Source organism: Ictidomys tridecemlineatus, chromosome 4 (genome assembly GCF_052094955.1).
Source record: "Ictidomys tridecemlineatus isolate mIctTri1 chromosome 4, mIctTri1.hap1, whole genome shotgun sequence".
NCBI classification, from domain to species: domain Eukaryota; kingdom Metazoa; phylum Chordata; class Mammalia; order Rodentia; family Sciuridae; genus Ictidomys; species Ictidomys tridecemlineatus.
The window spans coordinates 189,043,920-189,068,330 of NC_135480.1; the positions used below are offsets into that span (position 1 = coordinate 189,043,920).

Here is a 24,411-nt window from a genome sequence, read left to right on the forward strand (position 1 = left end):
ATCTGGATTCTGTTTCTAAAGAGTGAAGGGAGAATACATATTGAGGTAGGCAACTAGTACTCTCCTCCCAAGAATTTCATTCATCTAGCAAATATTTATTATACGGCCTTAGTTAGTCACTATTCTGAACATCAAGGGAAAAAGAGAAAGGACAAATCTCTATCTTCATAGCATTTACATTGTAGTGAAATAATAGCATTTATTAAAGTGATTACTATATGGCAGACATGGTTTTAAGAATTTTACTTGTGTTAATTAAGATTTGTAACAATCCTTTGGGATTACCCATACTTCATAGATAAGGAGGAAACTAAGGCAGAGAGAAATTACTAAACTGCCCAAATTGACATAAGTCATAATGATAAAACCAAGATTTGGATTCAGACAGACTAACTCCAGAATGTATGCTTATAACTTCTATACTATATTGTTTCTTTTCCATTTCCCCATATGTTGAATTAGCTTTCTTTTCTTGGCTGTGTATGTTTTGGAGGCTTTAAATAGTAGGACTCAGTTTTCCCACTTTTCTCTGCTAGTTGCAGGGATCAGTAGAAGGAGGAACTCTGGCTACACCTCTTATCAGGAATGAGTAGGAAAAAGTTGTCACATCAGACCTAGAAAATTATTGGGCTCAGACACCGTACAAGTAGGAAGTATCCTCCTTCCCTTTTTAAGAGCTGTGACTTGGATTGGAGTCAATGATGGCATCACTAGTTGCCCAATCCAGAAACCTGAACATCATCTCTGACTCTTCTCTGTCACTCCTAAGTATAATCAGTTAGTACTTGTAAGGTCAGGCACTGGTGACCAAAAGGAGGCAGATTAAAAGCAGCTGAAGGAGGCTTTATTGAGATTCACTCCCTGGTGAAACCCTCCAGTCCAAGAGAGCGGGCCCAGGAGAATGGCGCCCAGGCTCAGCCAGATTGGAATTTTATTTGGTTTAGGGCAGGCAGGGAGGGCTTGTGACAGGAAAGAGAGGTTTTTAGGGTCCCTTGTCCTCCTGGAGTTCATCGAGGGATCTTGCTGAGATCCATGTCCTTCCAGGATTGGTCAGGAGACCTCGCTGATTGACAGGTGGTTATGAGGCACCATCACTGCTTGTCTGTCGGCGCCTAATTGGTTGTTCTTTTGTTGTAGGGACAGAAGAGGCAAGGCACCGAAGATAGCAGAAAACAGCTTTATTTGGCTGCAGCCAGGTTCAGAGGGCACAGCTTTTGCTGTAATCAATCCCCTGAACCCCAAGTCCAGGGAGTTTCAAAATTTTATACCCAGCATGTAAGAGGAGGGGCTCAGAAGTTCACAGTCTGCAGAAGGTCACATAAAAGCAGCTTTTTTTTTTCCCCCACTGTTCTGGGCAAGTTAACCTTCAAGGACAATATCTGAGAAGGGGAGAGCTTCTTCTCCCCTTTCTTTCCTCCCCCTGCCAGCTGTTACCATGGAGCCCAATTGTAACTTATCTTAAAAACATAGACATCTCTGTGAAGCCCCAGCTCAAGGCCAGAGGCCTTGTTTGCACATTTCTTCAAAGTATTATACTGGATATGTTTGTGAAAAACTAGTAAGGGTTCCAGTACTTGGAGTGCTGGTATCTTCTTGGCCAGTGGCCAATTAAAACAGGGCAACACGAAAATAGGAAGTTTATCTACAATGGACTCTTTTGCAGAGAGTCTTTTGCTGACAGTCCTAAAATCAGTGTGGGTGAAGATTTCTGGAGAGGCACAGTTAAGACTTTTCTGTGGAGAAAGGGGGTGCCACTTCACTTTCACGCACGGGTTGCCTGATGCTTTGTTCCCTTAGCCACCTCAAACCCACCTAACAGTACTTTTGATTGAACCTCCTAAATATTTTGAGAATCTGTCAGCTTATCTCCATCTCCATTGTCACAGCTACAAATCCATGCCACTTCTCTCTTCCCTTGTGATTCAGTAGCCATACATGTGGTGATCCTGCCTCCAATCAGGCCCTTTTGAGTCCACTCTTCATGCTGTATCCAGGTGATCTAATACCCCAAACTGATCCCTCCACCTCCTTCTTAAAACCCTTCAATGACTCCACATTGTCTTCAAAATAAAGTCCAAACCCTTCAGCTGATTTATGAAGTCTTTCATACTCATAGCAGCTTGAAAGACTATTGCCAAATGGATCCCCCAGGAAGCAGACTTAGATGGAGATGAGCATGCAGAGATTTCTCAGAGTCCTCTTGCGTGTTTCGTCTGTGAAGGGAAGGGGAAGAAAGTAAACTGAAAAGAGGAAGAAGTTACACTGTGATATAGTCTCAACAAAGGCCTGAGCTACCATTTTGTTTCTATCTGAAACTGGGAAAACCATCAGAATTATCCAAGTTGGGGTGAGAGGGCTGGGTCTTCATATCTCCATATCAGCTATTGGATATGGGTTGCCCTGGGAAAGAGGGATGACCTGGGAGGGGGTCATTCATCTACCCTACACCCATTTCCACTAATTCCAAGCCCTTTTTAGAATAGTGACCTAACTCAGGACTTCCTTGTGCAACACCTTTCAGTACTCAAGACCTTTTACCTAGTTTCTCCAGTATGCATTGGAGAGGGCAGGATCAAGGTGGGGCTGACTACCCTCAGGCTCATCTTCCCATTCAACTGCCTCTTACATCCCACACAGGACTCTTGGTTTCCTTATGGGATTTGCATTTTCTGGGTTCTTCGGGGATATCCTTAACCCTATCAGGGGTTTCCTGCCCTGAGCCTTCTTTTACTCCACCACCAACATTGTACCTCCAACAGGTACTCTTAGGAAACTTCCCAGGAACTCAATATCTGAGGTCTAGTCACATCCCCTTCCTTCTCTGCTATTCAGTCCAACAGCTCTTAAATTTATCCTTATTGATCCCACATTGACATAGAAGTTTTATGGTAAAATTCTACCATGAATCCCTGAGCTTTGCCTTTGTTTTTTAAGGCCAATTTTTTATACTTTTTTTTATCTTAAGCATCAAGCTTATGAAGTTGAAAACCGTAATTGTCAAGATTATTGTCTCTGCTATAAATTTATAAAGGACTCCTCAAAAGCTCAAGTCTAAATAATTTAACTCTGTGTGTGTGTGTGTGTGTGTGTGTGTGTGTGTGTGTGTAAAAATCTCTTCCTGCTCTTGGATAGTGGGGAGAATGATCTGAGCAAAAGAGAGAGAGAGAGAAAAAAAAATAGCCCACATTATTTTAAATCAAATTTTACCCCATTGTACAGGTAAGCCTGCTCTGTTTCACTCTACCTGCTCCCCTGGATCATCTCTCAAATAAGATTACCTGCCTCCAAATCGCGGTTATAAGTTCTGCTTTCAGGGGCATCCATTGAAAGGAAGCCTAGTCTTCATAATCACTGAGCAGGCTCCAGAGTGCTCAGGAACAGGCTTATTATGATCTTCCTTGTGGTCCCCTCCTAAACTTTCCACACTGCACCCTGTGCTACAACTCTTATTAAATAGCTGAGCCACTGGACACAGGGTACTTTCTTGGAAATCACACCTGGTATCACCAGGAGACCCTCAAAGTAAGGAACACTTTTCTAAAGTGCAGAACACACTTTGGAAATTGTGTAATTTACCACAGCTCAGAGATGAGTCTGTGACTTTTAATGGCACAGGACTATGGTTCAGGAATTGTGAAAAGGTTGTACAATAATGAGAACAACTTATAACCATTGTTACAAACCCAAATCTGTCCTGAGGCCTTTTTTTCCCTTACAAGACTAACTTCAAGCTTGGTTCAGTACTGCCTCTGTGGCTGGAGAGTTAATTTGCAATTTGACCACTGGAATTATTCCTGGTCATCCCACATCTCAAAATCAAGGCCAAACTGACCCTCTAGCCTCAGAAAGAAGGGCCATTTTCCCTCCAATTTCATTGTTAAAAACTATGTAAGTCTTCCTTATCTTTATTATTATTATTATTTTGGTGGACGTACTAGGGATTGAACCCAGAGCCTCATGCCTTGCTAGGTAATTGCTCTGCCGCTGAGCTATATCCCTAGCCCTATGTCTTCTATATTTAACTGAAAAGAGGACACCATTTTCCTAACATAAATGTCAGTGGACAATTGTCAGTGGATTGCCTGGAGGGAACCATAGGCATGATCTGGTTCTTTGGAACCAATAAGACACAGTGCACAAAGTCTGTAATCCCTACCTCTTTAAAAAATGTTCATATTTTGGAAGTCAGTGTTCAGTTTAGGTGAAGTCTGGTAGTCTAATAGTTTCAACATCAGTCATCTCTGAGTCTTTGTAAAACTTATCTTTGTTCCTTTTCAACCCTTTTTTTATTGAATATTAAAAAATCTTGGCGTCCAGTCTTACCCAGAGTCACCTTGCTACAAATATATAGGAAAGCTAGGCTCAGTGGTGCATGCCTGAAATGCCAGTGACTTGGGAGGCTGAGGAAGGAGGATTGCAAGTTCAAAGCCAGCCTCAGCAATTTAGCAAGCCCCTATGCAACTCAGCGAGACCCTGTCTAAATAAAACATGTAAAGGGGATGTGGCTCAGTGGTTAAGTGCTCTTGGGTTCAATCCCTGGTATCAAAAATAAACAAATAAATAAGTGACAGAAATATGACCTGTTCTAGCTCAAGCAGAAAAAGAATTTATGAGCTCCCATAACAAAATCATGGGAAAGAGATGACGTTTGTCTTTTCAGGGTCACTGGAGCAAAGCAATTGAATGTTGTCATACACACTCCCTCTCCATCTGTCATCTCTGTTTATTTACTCTTTATTGATTCTATTCTCTTAAGCCTCTCCAGTGAAAATGAACAGCAGTTGTGGTCTAATGGTCTTATTGTTTTTTCTAAAAAAAGTGATTAAAAACAAGAAAAAAATATTGTATTTATCATAATTGTTACCATTTCTGATACTCATTTCTTTGTGTAGGTCCAGATTTTCATCTGGTATCATATTTTTTCCATCTGGTGAACTTCCTGTAACATTTCTTAATCTATAGAACTTCTGGCAATAAATCCTTTTGAAGCCAGAGTTAAAGATAGGTAGTTAGTGTAGTTAGGTAAACAAATGGAGAATGGAGCCCAGGAAAGCAGAGCAGCACTTGGAGAAATTGAAAGGTTAATGTTCCCAAGGCCCAGAGCCCATCCTAAGGAAATGTTAATAAAGCAGCTCTCAGCAAACCTCTTAGCAAAAGGTGCTAATCAAAAGCCGCAGCCCCAGGCCCTTCCTGCCCAGATTATTCCTCAGGCCCATCGGTCCCTCACCTTTTGGGCCTTCCCACTTACATTTCATCACTGCAAGAGAACAGAACAAAGGACAGAAATGCAGGCAACAGGAACGCTGGAAAAGCTGAAAGAAGACCTTAGCTATAAAAGAGGGAAGATCTCCCCCTTCCATGGATTCCACCTCTTGGGTCCCCTTTTTCCTCCCGGGAGAAGTCTTTTCTGCTGTCCTTTAATATAAAGCTTCTACTTTCCACTCTAACCTTGCCTTGCTTCTCTGGTGTTATACTTCAGCATTGGGGAAGCAAGAACTCATCACCGGTAAACAGCAGTAACACTTTCATCCTTTTTCTTGAGAAAAAGTCTTTAGCCTTTATTTTTGAAAGATTTTTTGGCTGGATGTAGGATTCTAGACTTACACTCTTGTTTTTTTGTTTTGTTCTATTTCTATTACTTTTCTTTTTAAACATGATGTTTCGTTGTCTTTTGGCTTTCATAGTTTTTAATGATAAATATGCTGTAATTTTTTTCTAATTAAAATTTTTTCTTGTAATTCTCATCTTTAACACTCTGAATGCAGTTTGTTTCCTCTTGCTACTTTCAAGATTTTTCTCTTTACCCATTCATTTTCAGAAGTTTGACTATGAAGTTACCAGGACTTATAAAGGGTTTTATTGGCCTGATTGTGGTTTTTCTGGGATTTGTGGATCTATGTCTTGTTATCAGAAAACTATTGTCCATTATCTCTTCAAATATTTCTTCTGCCTTGTTCTCTCTTCTTCTGGTACTCCAATTACACATATATTAAGCTTTTTTTTTTTTTTTTTTTTAGTTTTCGGCGGGCACAACATCTTTGTTGGTATGTGGTGCTGAGGATCGAACCCCGGCCGCACGCATGCCAGGCGAGCGCGCTACCGCTTGAGCCACATCCCCAGCCCTTACATTAAGCTTTTGATATTACAATTCTAAGATACTCTCTTCTGTATTTTTCTCCCCCTCCCCTACAATGTTTCAGTTTGGACAATTTCTGCAGACATGTCTTCTATTAACCAATTCTTTCCTTATTTGTATTCAGTCTGCTGCTGGAACTGTTACCGCTGTTGACTGGTGACGAGTCCTTGCTTCCCTGATGTTGAAGAATAACACCAAAGAAGCACGCTGAGGCAAGGTCAGAGTAGAGATTAGAAGTTTATTAAAGGACAGCAGAAAAGACTTCTCCCGGAGGAAGAAGGGGACCCAGGAGGTGGAATCCGTGGAAATGCGGTTGTCTCCCCTTTTTATAGGTTTGGTGATGGAATGTAGGTTGGAGGGCCCGAGGGGTGGGACACCAGTGGGCCAAAAGGGCAGGAAGGACTTTTGGGATGGGCTTATCACTTCTCTGGAATGGGCTATCCCCAAATCTGTTGGGGGCTGTTCATTAACACTTCTTTGAGGTGGACTTTGGCCTAGGGCCTTTTTGGGACTTCACTAACATTCCATGAATTGTCCTGAGTTTTCCCTGAGTCATTCCCAGCATGGCCTCCATTTTAGATTTCACTCGCTATTAGACCCGATTTACCTAACTACACTGACTACCTAACTTTAAATCTGGCTTCAGAACCATTAAAGGAATTCTTCATTTTCTTCTTAGTGTTTCCATTTCTCTAATGAAATCTACCATCTGTCCATGCATGTTGTATACCATTTTTCACTAGATTCTTGAATAGTTATTCCTGTTGTTTTAAAGTCCCTACATGATAGTTTCATCTGATCTATGTAATCTCTGTGTCTGGTTTTGTTGAGTGTTTTACTTCTGGGTAATGGATAGTTTAATTTCTTGATTTCCATGTAATCCGCATTTTTTTTAATTTAATGCTAGTCACTGTGCATAGAAAAGAATGAGTTAATAGTACATATGCCAGGAATGAGTTAATGGTACATATGCCAAAAAGTGGGTATAGCTCTTCTTCTGTCAGGCTAATATTATGGAGAATTGAGTCAACCTAGTCTTGAATTGAGCTGAGTTTGGATTTTGTTGTTTTTTTCTAGAATCTTTGCTGAACCACAGTCTTCATATTCCTCCAGCAGTTTGTTGCTATAACCTTATGCAAGTGGTACAGCCTATGCCCAGAGAGGGTCTCTCTTTACGCTATTGTACCTCCCTAAGAGGTAGATTGCTGTTGCTTGTTGCTTGACACTAGGTTCATAGGAGCAAGCAGCATTCTCTGTTGTTCTGATCCAGCTTCCATTTCAGCCAGGCCCTAAGCTCTTGTGCTCAGAGTTATAGTTCTTTCACATTCCTGTCTCTTCTTCCTATTTCTGCCTTGAGTTCCCATGCCAGTTAAACTCTGCCTTGTATCTATGGTTGGTCTTGGGAATGAGGGAATTTTTTTGTGCTTTCTTAAGGGTAGCAGACCTCAACCTCATTTCAATGAACAATAATAAGCCCATAGGAAGTTTTCTCTTCCTTCCTCAAGGGCAAAGAATTTTTGCTTCTATCCCTTCCCCCTCAGCAATAGGTCTTTGCCTTTGTCTTATTGGTAAGATGATTTTCTTCTACTCCTCTCCCAGTGGCAATGGTATTTTTCTTGGCCCTGGTGGTTATCAGAGGCTGGGGGAGGTAGGTAGATGGGAAAAAAACTAATGTTGATCAAAGGGTACAAACTTTCAGTTAGATAGAAGGAATAAGTTTTAGAGACCTATTTCACAGAATGGCCACTATAGTAAATAATTATATTTCAAAATTGCTAAGAAAAGTAGATTTTAAATGTTTTTGCCATAAAACATAAATATGTTAGGTGATGTATATGTTAATCAGCTTGATGTAATCATTTCACAATGTAAACATATATCAAACCTCACATTGTACTCCATAAATATATACAATTAGCATTTTCCAATTAAAAATAAAATTAAAGAAAAAGAATTACTGCCGCAACCTGTGTGGCCAAACCCTAGAAACCAGTGAGGGGAGATACAGATTAAGAAAGACACCTAAGCATTTACAAAGAAAAAGCTGGACCAGGTGGGACTATGACCTCTGACGGAGGAACAGTGACCCAGAGCTATTACAGCACATTTATTATATAGGTTTTATCATCAAAAGATTATTTGTGGGAAAATTTTTGTAAAGCAGACAGGCTTGAAGTTTGCAGCACATGCAAGATCTTGTGGTTATCTTGCTATGCTCAGAATTCTGTATCCCTGGCAGCTGCTGTCTGAGCTCAAGGTTAAGACTGTTATTGTTCCATGCCTTTGCATGAAACACTCTGCATCTCTGCATGGATCTTCCTCAGGCAGGGCACTGCTATAGCTCCTTGGAAATCTTGTCCTACACCTTTGCACAGAATGTTCCCAGGGAAAAGTGCAGCCACAGCTCTGAGGCAGTCAAAGACTATGGTCCAAATCACCACTCTCCACAAATTACTATCCCTTCCCAATGGCTTAAGACTTTTTATTCCTTTGAGAGAAAGATCTAGGAAACTAGGTAAGATTTTTGTACCTGTTCCCTAATAGTAGCTAATTACCTTCTTCATGCCTGGAACACGTAAGAGGGCTCTCATAAGTATCCTGCTCTGTCCTCATCTTTCTTGTGAATAATCAAAGGAGGTCATAGAATAGGTTTTGCCAGTGAGTACAAATTCCTCCAATATCTAGCCATTCCAAAATGATATACTAGTTCACGTTCGTCCTTTAAGAATTAACATTTTAGATAAATTCTTCTTATTTGTTTTTATGGCAGCAACCTCTTTCTCTAATATCTGCCAAAGGTGGAAGAGTTTGTGTTTCATCTCCCCTTGAAGGAGTTTGTCACTATGGGAATTAAATTTATTCAGTTTCCTTTTGGGCTTACGTGATGATAGGTTCAAGAAGACATGTTTTATAGATTATCTGAACTTTTGTTTTGGTTATGATAGTGGGAGTCATGTTATTTGGGGACTTGCTTCTTCACCAGAAAGATGCTTTAATTAGGAAAAAAATCACAGGAAAGAATCTGATTGGCCAAGTCATAATTGACCTATATCATATGTTCTTCCCTGCACCAGTCACTCTCCACAGGGGATGACAGAATGAATGGGATGGGGAAAGAGTTTCAGGGTGTCCTACCAGAGGAAGAAGTAGAAAGAATGTCTAACTAACAAAAGCAGCAATCTGTAATAGAATACAGATAATTTCTAAAAACATTTTAAATGAAAAATAAATGTACACATGGAAAAAAATTTCAAACAGTATGTGAGTATACAATGTGAAGTAATTCTCTTTGCTGAGTCAGACTTTGGTCAGCCTCCTCAGAGGCAACCATAGTTAGCAATTTCCTGAATATCCAGCCAGAAAGTTTCTCTGCATATACAAACACATACACACACAAACATATACCTTTACTCAAAATAGATGCTTTCTAAAGCAAACCTCCACTTAGCTGACTCATAAGATTAACCACCACTGTTCACTTTCTCTGGAATACACACAATGAATGACTACAGCATCCACAAGTCCACTTCTACTGGGTGAGTTTCATGCTTCCAAGTCTGTTGTGTTTATTCTAAATCTTTTTGTATCAATCGTTATTATTATATTTAAGTAATTTAATGAATTGTACATAAATTGATCAAAATTAGTGCAAAAAGGTCAGTATTTATTAAAAAATTCTTTGGAAAAACTTAATAAATGTGATTTTTTAAAAAATTTTCTTTAGCTGTGAGAGAAGCAACTAAAAATTTTTGGAGGAAAACTAAAAAGTCAAAAATGAGTTGGTCTTGAGGTTATTTTCAAGCTATTTAATTGTTCAGGTCTTCATTCTACTTAACAAATCATAAATAATGTTTCAAAAATTAAAGTCTCATTTTAAATGGGGGGCTTAGAAAATGCATTTTATGCCTAGTTGATGCAAGAAAGAGAACATGAGATTAATCAATAAATTCAAATCCAAATAAAATATTTTGAGTTAAAATAAAATTTTTAACATACATTTAAGCTGGTCACAGTGGCACAAATCTATAAACTCAGTGACTTGAGAGGCTGAGGCAGGAGGATCACAGGTTCAAAGCCAGCCTCAGCAACTTAGCCAGACCCTAAGAAACTTAGTGAGACCCTGTCTCAAAATAAAAAATAAAAAGGCTGGGAATGTGGGGATGTGGCTTAGTGGTTGAATGCCCTTGGGTTCAATTCCTACAAAAAATAATTTAAATACATCATTTTATGACTTCTGGTTTTGTTTAGTCTTTTGATTAAACAATCTAATGATTGTCTTTATTTCATTGGATAAAATGTTCTATTTGGGTAATATGTGTGCTAGTGTGTGTGAATGTGTATCTATACCCATACATACTAATTTAGTGAATTGTGGGTAAAATGATATTCCAATATAATGAACTTCTTTTGCAATTCAATATATTTTGCACTTACTACCTATTTTTGAGAGGGGTCTACTCAGACTTCTGTCCCTCACTTTGTTCAGGTCTTGGCTCAAAAGTCATTTCTACAGAGAAACCCTACTTATCACTACAGAACCTAGGTTTGCTCTCTATTCTTTCTTTCACACTATCCTAGGTATTTATTTTTCATTGCCTACCTGCTCCATTGGAATATGAGTTGAGAATAGGAACTTAGTATTATTACTGCTATTTCCTCATCACTCAAAACAGTACCTATGACATAACAGATTCTCAATAAATATTTGTTGAAGTAATAAATAAACAAATGGGCTTAGTCAGTCTGTTGGGTGTTCCAACACTGGGAGCCAAAAAAGGATGTTCAATAAATTCTAGGGTATAATTTGATTCAGTTTGGAACAGAAACTTCATTAACATTAGTCATGTAGTAATTCAAATGCAAATCAAAGAAAGGCATAAATTTTTCAAATTTACCTTTCATTCATTTTTGCCTAGTGATTTAATAACAGACTGTCTTTGTACAATTGTGAATTGCCGAACATATTGCAATGACTAGCTTTTTGTTTCTTTAGAATGTTAGGTTATTTGCTATCTCTTTCTTGCCTATACATTTTATAGTCCTCTGGTAAGAATCCAGTTTCATTGTTAAATGTATGTACAAGCAAAGGCTAGTTAGTGCTACAGATCAAGGAGTAAATCAAGGAGTTTGTAAATGCTAGTGAAAGTTTTTCTTTCCTCATCAGTCTTACATTAGGACATTGATCAACTCTCACTATTCCACGTATGCTAAGTGGCCAGTAAAATATCTCAAATTAACATAAAGTTCAAATTTTAGGAGCTAAGGATATGACAGTGGTAGAGTACCTGTTTAACATGTGTGAGGGCCTATGTTCAATCCCCAGCATGGAAAAAAGAAAAAGACATTCTTTTAACAATGCCAACATGCCATAGATACAGAAAGATTGGATGATGGAGTATGGAAAGAGAAACATAAGAATAGAAATGAGGGGACACTGGGAGCAACTTTGAGAAAGTAAAACAAAACCAAAAATCCCAAATAAAGAGGAAAAAAAAAAACATTTTGCAAAATTCTCCTGATCACCTGGAAGGCAGACCATTTAGAAACATCTTACTGTTAATCCAGATGTTGATAATACAGGGGGCTAGATCCTCAATTCTTGGAGTAAGATTTATAGACCAGCTTAGACATTGCTTGGGTGTCTATTAAAAATGTAGAATCTCAGGCTCCACCCCAGACCCATGGAATTGGAATCTATATTTTCTAAGGTCCCCAGCAGATTCCCCCCATGCATATTGAAGTCTGAGAACCTTTGGCCTGGAGCAGCAATAATGAGGATTGAAGAGCCAAAGTGAATTTTAAAACTCTCCCAGAAGAGAGTTCAAGTTGTTAAAATAAGACCCTCTTTGCTATGATGTTATCAATTCACAAATTTTTAAAAATCCAAGCCTCATATCTATTTATTATCTGTTTGAACTTGGGTAAATTATTTAACTCCCCTGTGCTTCATTAATATGTCAGTAAGGCACCCAAAAACCTCTAGTTGCCAACTCAATGGATTATTTGTAATACCCCTCCTCTTTCACTGCCCTGTCAAATGGTCATACAGTTCATCACACAGTTCACTTTAATCTATTTGATCTACCTCATTATAAAATAATTTATAAAGGAATAAATACAAGGCCTAATGATGGGGCTCTGCTTTGAGTTATGGGGAATAAGATTGCCTCCCTATGGACCACAACTGGGGAAATAGACAACCTAAATAGAAAATTGCTTAACAAGCTTATTAATTATGCCTAATGTGCACATAAAAGAAATTTGGTAAAAATAACTGATCTATATGCAAGCATTCTAGATTATATAAGAATTCATTCCTCTTCCTTTAGCATGATGGTTTTGGACAAATCATTACCATCATCATTTTTTACCCTTAGAATAACTTTCTAAAGGCTTATTTACCCTTAGAGTATAAATAGTGAGGCTAATGGGCTGAGAAAAAGAAAAATAAACAGTATATTTTAAACTTAATTGATGATAACTTCCAAGTTTTATTGGTATATTATAGTTATACATAATAGTGGGATTTGTTTAAACTATTTTTATTTAAACTATTTTGAACCGTTTTTACCCACTGTTTTTCTACACCTAGAGCCTAGTTAAACAGAATTTCCAATAAACTCTAGCCAGTATGAAAACACTTTATGGCTTGGATATGAAATGTCCCCCAAAGGCACAAGCTAAGGGCTTGGTCTCCAGTGCAGCAGTGTTCAGAGGTAGGGCTCTTAGGAGGCAGTTGGATCATGAAAACTCTGACCTCATCAATGGACCAATCATTGATGTTTTGTAGCTGATGACATTGGGAGGTGGAGAAAAGAGTAGGAGAAGGAGCTTAACTGGAGAAAGCAGGCCACTGAGCGCATGTCCTGGAAGGGTATTTCTTCTCCCTAGCTCCCTCCTCTCCCTTTCTCTCTGGCTCTCTTTCTCCCGCTCTGTTTCCTTGGAAGTCAAGAGGTGAGTAGCTTTGATCTACCATGGCCTTCCACCATGATACACTGCTTCACCACAGGCCCAGAAACAATGGAAAGAGCTGACCCTTGACTGAAACTGTGAGTCAAAGTAAATCTTTCCTCCTCCAAGTTGATTTTTTCGGGTATTTTGTCAGTGATGGAAACTGTCTAATAGAATGGCAAAGCTGGAGATAAGTCTTTACAATCATGGGTCAAATCTAATATTATTAAGATACACTACTGGGCTGGGGATGTGGCTCAAGCAGTAGCGCGCTCGCCTGGCATGCGGGTGGCCCGGGTTCGATCCTCAGCACCACATACCAACAAAGATGTTGTGTCCGCCGAGAACTAAAAAATAAATATTAAAAAAAATTCTCTCTCTCTCTCTTCTCCTCACTCTCTCTTTAAAAAAAAAAAGATACACTACTAACCAAATTGATCTACAGATTCAATGCAACCACTGTAAAACAAAACAAAACAAACAAATAAACAACAAAAAAAAAACCCAGCATTTTTGCAGAAATTGACAAGCTGACCCTAAAATTCATACTGAAATGTGAGAGACATTGAAGAATCAAAATGATCTTGAAAAACAAGAACAAAGTTGGAGTACTATTACTTCCTAATTTCAACTTATTACAAGTTGACAAAAATCAAGATCATGTGGTACTGGTGTAAAGATAGATATATAAATCAATGAGGTAGAATTTCAAGTCCAAAAATAAATTTTTAGATCTATATTCAACTGATTTTTGACAAGGGTGCCAAGATCATTCAGTAGGGAAAGAATAGTGCTAGGGAAAAATCAGATATCCACATGCAAAAGAATGAAGTTGGATCCCTATCTAACACTGTATGTAAAAGCCAACTGAAACTGAAACAAAGACCTAAATATAGCAGCTAAAATTATAAAGTTCTTAGAAGAAAACATACGTGTGAAACTTGTGATCTTGAATTAGGCAATGATTTCTTGGATATGACACTAAAGCACAAGTGACAAAAGAAAACAATAGATAAATTGGACTATCAATACAAAAAGCTTTGTGCTTCCCATGACAGAATCAAGAAAGGGAAAAGTCAACCCACAGATAGGAGACAGTATTTACAAACCATATAATTGTTAGGGAACTTGTATCTAGAGTACATAAAGAACTCTTACAACTCAATAATGAAAAGATAAAAATGCACCTGGAAATTCAACAAGGGATTTTAATAGACATTTTACCAAAAAATATACAAATGCAAATAAACACATATAAATATGATCCATGTTATCAGCCACTAAGTAAATGAAATCAATACCACAGTGAGATACCACATCACACTTACTACAATGACTATAACAAACTTTGGTGAGGATGGGGAGAAATGAGAACTGACATATACTGCTGCTGGTATTGTAGAGTGGTAGAGCCACTTTAGAACTAGAGCCTGGCAGTTCCTTAAAAGGTTATAAAGTTACCATACAACCCAGAACTCCTAGCTATATAACAAAGAAAAATAAAAATGTATGTCTACACAAAACCTGCATTCATCATAGCATTATCTGCAATAGCCAAAGAATGGAAACCATCCAAATTCAAGTCAACTGATGAATGGACAGCAAAATGTGGTATTTCCATACAATGGAATATTATTTGACTATAAAAAGAAATAAAGTACTGATAACATGTTTCAGAATAAATGACCTTAAAAACATTATACTGTGAAAGAATGTCACAAAAGTCACAAAGTTACCTATTATATAATTCCATTTTTATGAATTTTCCAAGATACGCAAATCTCTATAAAGATAAATTAGTGGTTTCCAGGGGCTGGGTGTAGTGGGAATGAGAAATGACTCCTTTGGGGAGTGGGGTTTCTTTTTGCAGGATTGAAAATGTTCTGAAATTAGGTGATATTATGGTTTGGAACTAGAATGTTTCCAAAAGCTCACACAGAGAAAGCATACAGCAAGCATTAGAGGTGGGGCTTTTAGGAAATGATTCATATTCTGACTACACCAGTGGATTAATCTACTTGCTGGAATAATCCATTAGTACCTGAATGGACTACTAGGAAAGTGGACCTAGTTGGAGGAAGCTGGGGCCTGGCCATCCAAGTGGCATGGCCTTAGATGGCCTTGGATTCTGTCTCTGGCCCCTTCCTCTGTCTCTGTCTGTCTCTCTCCTTCCTGGTTGCCATGCAGTGAGCACCTTTCCTCTACCATGCCTTTCTTCCATGATGTTCTTCCTCTCTCTGGCCCAGAGCAAAGGAATCAACCAACCATGGATTGGGGTCTCCAAAACTGTGAGCTCCAAATAAACTTCCCCCATTTTAAGTTTGCTTTCAAGTATTTTGGTCACAGTGACAAAAGCTGGGTAACACAGGTGGTAATGGTTGCAGAACTCTGAATAAACTAAAAGTCACTGAATTATATACTTTAAAAGAGTGAATTTCATGCTGTGTAACTATCTCAATAAAGATGGTTTATTTTTTAATTAATTAATTAATTAATTAGCTTTTTGGTATTGAGGATTGAACCTGAGCCTGAGCTACATCCCCAGCTTTTTTTTTTTTTTTTTTTTTTTTTTTAATTTTGAGACAGGGTCTTGCTAAATTGCTTAGGGCTTCACTAAATTGCTGAGGCTGGCCTTAAATTTGCAATCCTGTCTCAGCCTTCCAAATCACTGGATTATAGATATGCGCCACCACACCTAGCAAGCTGTTGTTTTAAAAACAAAATACAAAGGTCAAAAGTGGTTACCTGAGATCTTTGTATTTAAGATGTCCTAGAAGTTCTCCATTGTTTTGGATAAACTCAGTGTTGTGGGCCTGGTGGTTTCCTCTCTAATGCTATTTATCCCTCATCTATTACAGCCATGCTTCGGTTGATCCTAATTTGACCATTCTAAACTTGCTTGCCATAGCCTAAGCTAATTAGCAAATGATATTCAAGGGTATGCAATTTGTAAAAAAGAAAATTAAGATTTTTATTAGATACTTGAGAATAACTAACACATTCTCTCTTCCTGAATATGAAGCGAAAACTGTGAAGTACGTGTAATTGTTGGCGGCCATTTTAAACCATGAGCAAGTCAGGTGAAAGACAAAGCTAATATATAGAGAAGGAGGGAGGCAAGACTACCCAAGAAAATGGAGCAAGAGACTCCTGTGTCCTTTAAATAGACTGTGACTGTATGACTAGCTTGCCTGGGACAGTCTCAGTTTACAATAGTTCTGCTAGCCCAATTGTTAATAGTGCCCCTTTCTTTCTCAAAAGTATCCTGTTTTAGATAAATAATTTATATGGTCATGTTCCCTCTAACTGGGTTTATAGCTACATATCAATTAACTTAGTAGTTAACCAAGGTCAACTGTTTCTCAAATTGTGTCCATTCAGACTGTTTTCTGCCTGGCTCCCAACAGGCTCCCTGAATTCTTCAGTTGTTTAAGTTACTTAGATTCAAAAAGTAACCACAGGAGACATCCTGCTTTCACTCTCTCTGCCTGGAAATCTTAAGTTTGTTTTTTTTTTTTTTTTTTTTTTTCTGGGACATAGGTGAACTTCTCCATAAAGTCTTTCTAGACTTTTGAAAATAAAAGCAATCGGGCTGGGGATGTGGCTCAAGCGGTATCAGCACCACATACAAAGATGTTGTGTCCGCCAAATACTAAAAAATAAATATTAAAAATTCTCTCTCTCTCACTGTCTCTCACTCTTTCTTAAAAAAAAAAAGAAAAGCAATCATTCCCAAAGCCAAAACAATTCTCCTTATCCATACCTCTATATCAACACTCATTGCATTACAATAATGTTTTTATTTATCCTCCACAGCAGACTGTGAACTTTTTTGGTTTTTTTTTTGGGGGGGGGGAGGGACTATATCATTTTTAACTTGTACACAAAGCATGAGAACACTGTGTGCCTAAAATGTAATACATTTTAATATTTTTTTGGTCAAGGAATAAAGGAAAAGAAATAACTAGATAAGAAGTCCATTCATTTATTTTGCTTCATCATCTGAATAGAATGTTTAAATAATTTTACTCAATATTTTTTATTGTATAGTGAGTGACCATTAAAGAAGGCTCCCAAGTCTAAATGATCCCAAATTGTTCAGATGAGAAATTGAGTTTAATGAACTTACATGATCCACAAGGCCCTGATAATTGTTCCTGTTTCTTTGAATTGCAAAATGAATTGTTGCGTGCTTTTTCATGTTGGAGATGATACTACAATGCATAACCACAAGGCTTAAAATAATCAGATATGATTTTTTGTGGCTTTTTTTTTTTTTTTTGGCGGTGCTGGGAATTGAACACAGGGCCTTGTGCATGTGAGGCAAGCACTGTACCAACTGAGATATATTCCCAGCCCTCAGACATGATTTTTGAACCCTAAAATTACGAGACTTGAGAGAGGGCTCCTGCCAAGGCCAATGTCTCGGCTTGGCACCAGAATCACGAGGCACTCACAGCTTTGTAGGTTCAAACAGCAATTCTTTATTCCCCGCTCTCACACCGCCTCCACACAGGTCCAGGGGCAAACACGTTCTGCCGTCTGCCTGCACAATTCACCTACTCCACGAGGCTCTCTCCAAATCCCCTTTTAATCTCACGAGAACTCAATGGGAACAAGCAGCAGGAACACCCTAATCCCAGCAATAATCTTCAACTTCCAACTTCCCTAAAACCCATTATCTTAAACTGGCAACGCCTTAAACTCAAGGAGCCGGTTACTTCCTCAAACCTGATCAGCTCTAAGCCCGAATCCGCCTTGGTCCTTGAGCAAGGTCACCTTATTAAAGCATGCATGCAATGTTCCATCAAATGTCCTCTAAGCAGCATGGGGTACGCTTGGCAAGGAAATTTCGATGCGTCATTCCTACTTGGTAATGGCCCTCAGCAGGCTCCATTCTTCACAAATTCATTGTTTGGTACCATTCATATAAATATTATTAATTGGTTTCTGCTAATTCTGGACTAGAAAAGAGTTTGTATAAACTTGACTCTGAAAACTTTGTGTTGTGTTGATTCTGATATATCTTATTTTTAGTATTTCCTAAGGCATTTATTACCCAAAATAAATTTAGCATCTATTTGATATCACTGTTTCTTGTATGTCAAAAAGTCCTGTAGGGCTGGGGTCATAGCTCAGTGGTAGAATGCTTGCCTCGCACATATGAGGCACTGATTTCAATCCTCAGTACCACATAAAAATAAATACATAAAATAAAGGCATTGTGTCCATCTACAACATATATATATATATATATATATATATATATATATATATATATATATATATATATACATGTTTTAAAGTACTTGTATACCTTTCTAATCTTATACTTCAGTTGTGTGGTATAATTTCAGGCCTGAAATTTAGTTTTCCCATGGAATAAAAGTCTATTTATTTGTTCCTTACTGTTTAATTATGTTTCTCCTGTTTCATACAATTGTCATCTAATTGCATTTGTTTCTGATTGACCAAATCAGGTATATTATCAAAAGGAAGAAATCTATAGGACGTTCTGCCTGTGTAATAAGCAAGAGTTATGAAGTACTCTATGTTTCTGTCATGGAAAAACTGATTTGCTAAAAAATACCCTTAGAACTATAGCTAACTTTTTTTCAATATTTTTTTTTCTAGTTGTCAATAGACCTTTATTTTATTTATTTATATGGAGTGCTGAGAATCCAACCCAGTGCCTCACACATGCTAGGCAACTGCTCTACCACTGAGCTACAACCCCAGCCCATATAGCCAACTTTTAAAAACAGGTAGAAATAGTAAAGGAAGAACTCAAGAAAACAAAAGTGAGTGATCGAGATGAGATGAGGCCAAATGAGTGAATCTTCTTTATTAAGAAATAATAATGAAATTCATAGAATATACATGAGCCTGGGCTTATTATTTTTTACATATGTTAACAACTCATTTTATAGACAAGAACACTGGGGTAAGAGAGATTAAGTGGTTTGCTCTGTCATGTAACTAGTAAGCAGTGAAACTGAGCTTCAGTGTTTGGGGATAAGATCTCACTATATATATATAAATATATAAAATTCTGGCTTTGAACTCTTGAACTCTCTTGCCTCTGTCTCCTGAGCAGCTGAGATTATAGATGAAGCCTACCACAGGGCTGGGATTCAAACCCAGCCAGTCTGCCCTTCAAGGAGTATGTGCTTAACGAAGCATCTGTATGGTATCCTAAAACAAAACATTCTTAAAATAGAAGGTATTTTGTAGAAATTCTAAACTCAGGAAGTCTAGTTTATCTCAACAGCTCTGTTCTTTAGTAAAAGTTAAATTCACATTTTAACCATATTATTGGTAATTCTTTGAAATATTGTAATGAAAAACAGACTTTATTGGTATTTTCTTAAATTATTTTATGAAAAAAATCTTTTTTAAAAATTCTTCCATTTGTTGCTTATTCTCTTAGATGAATTATTTTAAAATGATAATATATTTCATGAAATTCCTTTTAATTGAAGTAAATGATGCGATAAAAGGAAAGAACAAGATGTTTAAATTAACAGTGCATCGTAGCTGAAAAAAAATTTAAAAATATAGTTTCCTAATTCTCAGATAGTGACACTGACTTATATATAACATTGCTTACCAAACTAACAAATGCTAGACAGCATTATTTTGCAAATGGAACTTTGAGGATGAATATCTACTGTATATTGTTTAAATTAACTCTACACTGTCATGTTTACTCATATGGCATTAACTTCGAAGTCTGACAGACCTGGGTCCAAACTCCATCTCTCAGATATATCAACTGGGTAGTTTACTTAATCTTTTGAGCTTCTAATTATACATTTCATGACTGTTAATATATTTTTTAATTTGCTGGCACATAGTAATTTTTCTTATATTTAATAAATATTTCTCTCCCACCCCTGTCTCTTTCTCTCTCCACAATAAGTTTACTATTTGTTTTCATAACAGCCCCCACAAAGCATGCGCGCGCGCACACACACACACATACACACACACACAACCAAGGTGACAATTCTAACATTCTGAACTGTACTAAATAAACTGGACTGAGGCATAACTATCCATCTATGTAAAAAGAAAGAATTTTTTAAAAGATCTTTAAAAAAGTAGTTGATATTTATGTGGGTCATATTTGGAAATCTTTTAAATTTAGATTCCTTTAAGAAAGAACATAAATGCATCAACCTAGTAAACTGTGGGGTAAAATGAAATCAAATCTGATTTAAAAAATTTTTTTGGTGGTGCTAGGGATTGGACCCAGGGCTAGACAAATACTACTAATGAACTATATCCCTAGCCCTCAAATATGACATTTTAAAAGAAAAATGAGTATGTGGTAAAATAGATTTCAATGGAGCATTTGGATAAGAGTTGGGAAAGCAGCCTAGGATGATGTGAACTGCAGTGACCTGCAGGCTCTGCCCAGGACCACGCCCACAAATGTAAACACACAGCACCAAGTGTTCATCAACAGGATCAGGCCCTGAACGACAACCTGCCTGGAACTTTTGTAGCATCTGAAGGGTGATCAGGGTAGTAACTTATCTTTGGATCTGAAGGTTTTTACAAAGATACTACTTTATGGACAACAAACCAATGTAAGTTAATCACCTGAGCTGATACATAGATAAGGTATTTTTCTACTGATTCCAAACATGCCTAGAAAATAATGCAAGACAAGAATCATTGTTTCTCTTTGCAATTGATTCTCATTTTGTTTTTGAAACTTCAAATTTACTCACTTTGGGGGGATCACCTTTTCTCACCTTGGTTTAAAATGTTTTTATAGGGCTGAAGTTTTACAACACGCCTACCTTTTTAAAACAACAGATTAAATGTAAGAAACTGAACTGTGATTTCTAAAATGTTTATATGAAAGTTTCTTATAATAATAACAAAAATGGAAAATATGTCCAGTATTGAAATGAACACTGCTACTGACTCTGTCAGATAGAGCAGGAGCTTTGTTGTAGGTCTTCAGGCTGAGTTTAAGTGAACAGATGCCTAGTTACTTTATTTATTTTGCTGAGGATGGAACCTAGAGCCCCCAGCTCCTATACAGTTACTTCTATTCTATCTCTGTGACTTAATTTTGTAAGCTAAAGGAGGGAATATGGTGGTTAATGGTTATTTTTTCACAAAGAAAAACTTAAAATGTTTACAAGGTGAAATTTTTTCCCATTGATTTTTGTCAATGTAGATTAGTTTATTTATTCAAGCATTCACCAAATATTTGAGTGTCTACAAGGTGCAAAGCCCTGGGATCTCATGGTAAACTAGTTTATCTTGTTTATTCAGACACTTGCAGCACTTACACATACACACACACACACAATTTCAAGTTAAATATTTAAATATGATAAATATTATTTATATAATGTATATAAGTGTACACTAATTAAAAAAAATATCCCCCTTTTGTTTTGTACTGGGGATTGAACCTAGGGGCCCTTTACCACTGAGCTACATCCCCAGCCTTTTTTATTTTTTATTTTGAGACAGGGTTTTATCAAGTTGCTTACAGCCTTGCTAAATAGCTGAGGCTGGCCTTAAACTTGCAGTCCTCCTGCCTCAGCCTCCTGAGCCACTGGGGTTACAGGCAAGGGCCACTATGATTTAAAATAATTTTTTTAAGAGTAGATTTAAGGCTCTCCGCAAAACTGACTAGAAATTACAGCATTTCCATATATATACCTCCCTCTCCCATAGCCTCCTCTATCAACATGGCCTATTGGAGTGCTATATTTGTTACAATTGATAAACGTACATCAATGTATCATTATCACCTAAAGTTCATGGTTTATATTAGGATTCACTCTTGGTGTACTTTCTGGGGGTCTGACAACTGTATGGCATGTATCCACCATCATAAACTCACATAAAATAATTTTACTACCCCCAAACCCTCTGTGCTCTGCTTATTCTTCCTTCCCTTCTACCCCTTGGCAACTGCTAATTTTTTACTATCTCCATATTTTTGCTTTTTTCCCCAGAGAGTCATATAGTTGAAATCATATGGTATGTAGAAACTTTTCATATTGGCTTTTTCTAGAAATCTTATCACAGATGATATTTTTCTTAGACACATCCCAAATCAAGAATTCTAATTATCCAAAATGGGATAACCTTTAAAAAATATAACATGATACAGGCACTTTGGGCAAAATGTAACTACGTATCAAATGGCAGGTTAAATTGTTTTGTTTCTCTGAAATAACTTATGTACCTGTGTTCTCCCACTCCATTGCTCTTTTCTGGGATATTAAACCAATACAGTTTCATTTCAGTTATAATTTAGAATTGGTTATAATTAAATTATTTTGGTTTGGGTTTGGTTCAAGCCAAAAATGTTCTTCAATTACTTGGTTTGAACCAGACATTTTGAATTATTTTCTCATTAAGGTTTGATAAACTACCTATAGTCATTAAGAGTTGAACTTGGGTTTTGTTTGCTCCATAATATACATCAATCTAATATATATCAAATGTTACTGAATCACCACTGGATAAAGTCAGAAGTGCTGAACTTGATAGAATTGTTTTTCTGGAATGGAAGCCCCTTTAAACAAACAAACAAACAAATATATTTTTAAAAAGTTAACTGTCCCACGGGAGATTAGCAATCAGGGTGTTTGCTGCCACACTACATGGAGGAAATTTAGGCTTTGGAAAGTACATAATCTAGAGAATATTAGGATTATTATTCTAAAGCTGTTGTTTAAAAACCAGGTTTGGGCAGACTTAATTTAACTAGGGTCAAGTATGATAAAGCTGATCTCTAGCTGATTACACTCCATTACAGCAATTCTGGTTAACTCTTAAGCATGTCTACTTATAACTTTCTTTGGCTTCACTTTCTGTGTTATTGTTCAATTCTATTTTAAGTCTGCAGAAAACATTTTGGAAAAATGCAGAATGTAACAAAATGTTTAAACGGAGCAACTGATGGAGTTCACCAAATCAAAGATGACATGAATTATAAGATGCAAAATTATTATATATATCACTAAGATGCACATTAGAAAGGGGGAAAATATCCTATTTTTTGTAAGATGCCATTGACTGTGAGATGCATTCGCATTTCAGAAATGTTAAAATACTTTTTTTTTTAAAAAGTGCCTTAGACACGATTAACTACAATAATGACATTTTAAATTGGGGGGGGGTTAACCGGGAATTGAACCCAGGGGTGCTTAGCCACTGAGCCACATTCCCAGTCCTTTTTATCTTTTATTTTAGAGACAGGGTCTTGCTAAATTGCTTAGGGCCTGGCTAAACTTCTGAGGCTGGCTTTGAATTTCAATCCTCCTTCCTCCCGCCTCTCCAGGCGCTGGGATTACAGGCTAAAATTCCTATTTGTAGTTATTTCAATGTTAGGGTTTTATTCTGCTATAACTTTATCAACCAGTAGCTCTCAACAATAAAAATTTAATTTCTAAGCACTGGTCTCTCTTTACACTAGAAGAACAAAGGGCATCGAGCATTCAGCATTGGTTCTCAACACAGATTTACTATTTTTAGTAAATCTGTAAAAAACTGTAGTTTATCATTTAATCAAAGATTGCAGTATCTCTATCACTAGTAACTACAATAAGTAGTAATAATAAAATAAATAACTACTTTTCAGAAACTGAATTCAATTCTAAAACCTCTCAAGGGAGGTCATGGATTATTTAAAAGGAAATCACTTGAAATAATAAACACGGTTTAAATGTAGAACAATCGAAAACAATATAAACTCATCTAGGCTAAAGAAATAAACGGAAACATTTATTACTAGCACCTCCCTGGACTTAGCATAAACACTAAGTTACGTTATTTTCTGAAGTAACTCTTTTTTTCCATTCTAAAGCAGTGCAATCCACATTTTAATAAATTTTTTTCTAGTAGCTAGTCACGTTTTTTTAAAAAACGTTTTTTAAAAAGTGAAACTAACTTAACGCAATATTTCCCAAACTTACCATTTCAGCGTGTAATCGATATAAGATCTATTAACCAGATGATCTACATGCACGGTGTATTGTCAACACTAACAGCACAACCGCTTTCGAACCAGCGGCATTTCAAGCGCTCACTTAACCTCTTGTGGCTACCGTCCGCAACCGTGCAGTCCTGGGAGATTTCAATTTCAACCTAATTCTGAACATTTTGAATTTGAGAATTTTATTACATAATGTCCCTAAGATGCTTAAAGATCTGTGAGGCACACGGAGATTTAATTCTTGGGTTCGTTTGGAACCAAAATTCCTAAGCATTAAGCGCAGGGGGTGACGCGCGGTGGTGGTGGGGGGTAGTCCAGGGGAAACCCTCGGGTCCTTGAACGTGGC

General features: G+C 37.2%; 1 long non-coding RNA gene across 1 annotated transcript; it reads right to left on the reverse strand.

The window, feature by feature from the left end:
* Positions 1-1,163: 1,163 nt before the first annotated feature.
* On the reverse strand, positions 1,164-24,355 carry LOC144377330 (uncharacterized). The gene is made up of 2 exons (XR_013438225.1): positions 24,046-24,355; positions 1,164-2,213 (listed from the first exon to the last, which is right to left on the reverse strand). It is a non-coding gene; the product is annotated as an uncharacterized LOC144377330 (long non-coding RNA).
* Between the last annotated feature and the right edge of the window lie 56 nt (positions 24,356-24,411).